The following is a 1659-nucleotide window of genomic DNA, read 5'->3' on the forward strand; positions in this document are numbered from 1 at the left end:
TTTGTTTGTTTTTTGTTTTTTCACACGGAGTCTTGCTCTGTTGCTCGGACTGGAGTGCCGTGGCGCGATCTCGGCTCACTGCAGGCTCTGCCCCCGGGTTCACACCATTCTCTTGCCTCAGCCTCCGAGTAGCTGGGACTACAGGCACCCGCCACAATGCCCGGCTAATTTTTTGTATTTTTAGTAGAGACAGGGTTTCACCATATTAGCCAGGATGGTCTCGATCTCCTGACCCTGTGATCCGCCCACTTCAGCCTCCCAAAGTGCTGGGATTACAGGCGTGAGGCACCGCGCTCGGCTTGTATATGTTTTTATCAACCAAGAGAAAGAGGTCAACTAAGATACGTGGAACAAAAAACAGGAATTACTTTTAAACATGTAGGTATTCCTTCTACAATGGATTTAGTTAAATTTAAAAGCATGGATGCCGTAAGGTCTCTGGCTTCCATTTCTTATGCTGCTGTTGATTTTTTCCAACCATCAGCTCAGATACTGATAGAAGAGAAAGGGGCGATGGATGCATTGGCTTCAACTTTAGCCCACATTTCTGGCGTATCAAGCTTTGAACCATGATCTTTAATCAACTCTGATAAGGGTTTTGTGATCATGACTCTGGAAAGTCTAGAGGAAATACAGGATGTCAGCTGTGCTTGGAAAGAACTTAACAGAAAGCTGAGTAGTAATGCAGTGTCTCAGATTACCAGTGTGCCTCCTGAAAGGAAATATGGGTGTTTGCTTTGATATTCCTCCAACTGAGTCAGAAAGGCTACAGGCAGAGTGGCATGATTCCGGCTGGATAGTCTGAGTGCCAGCTAAATTACCTGAAGTTGAAGAATATTATGATGGAAACATCTTCTAATTCCAGACAGAGGAGTGGCTGGTCAGGTGGGTCAGGTGGTCAGTCTGAGGGCGTCACTCAGGAAGTTGACAAGGTGGTAGAAGACAAAGTGGAATAGAAATCGATCAAGAAGTGGGGGCCACAAACGGAGTTTTAACTGAGTATTTGATAGTTAATCTACCAGTGTGAGCTTGCCTATTTCTACCTAATCATGTACATTATCCACCAAAAATTAGGTCATCATAGTTGAGGTATGTGTCTGCTATTAGCAAACAAGTTGATAGTATTTTTATAAAAATGTATTTCACAAGAATGGTTGTAAACACATCTACTTATCCAGTTATACCTTTGAATAAAAAAAAAAAAAAAAAAAAAAAAGAGCCCTGGCTGAGGGGGAGGTCTATTTAGATGGTTGGAAGCCTTAGGTTTTATTTTTTATTTATACTACCTAAGTTTAAGTCCAGGCCCACCACTTACTAGCAATGTGATTTGGATTAAATTACTTTACCCTTTTGGACTATGGTTTCTTCATAATGTTTTGAGTATTAAACAAGTTACTACATATAAAGCACTTAGAACAATGGCATATAGTATGCATTTAGTAATGTTATATGTTAATATCAAGTTATTCAGTTTTCTTTTAGTTCAAAACATATAAACAAAACATTAACAAAATACATTATCAAAGACTTCTAGTTGGTGATATATTCCTATTATGTATCTTTGATGTATACTCTGGTTTACACATATAGGTGTGTAATTCATATCCACATATGTGTATAAAGCTACATAATATATATGGTTTATATGTATGTATATGA

The 1659-nt window shown here is 39.1% G+C and overlaps 1 pseudogene; it reads left to right on the plus strand.

Moving 5' to 3' along the window:
- The first annotated feature begins 246 nt into the window (after positions 1-246).
- Positions 247-999, plus strand: LOC103884539 (annotated as a pseudogene).
- The last annotated feature ends 660 nt before the right edge of the window (positions 1000-1659 follow it).

Source organism: Papio anubis, chromosome 3, assembly GCF_008728515.1.
Source record: "Papio anubis isolate 15944 chromosome 3, Panubis1.0, whole genome shotgun sequence".
Lineage (NCBI taxonomy): Eukaryota > Metazoa > Chordata > Mammalia > Primates > Cercopithecidae > Papio > Papio anubis.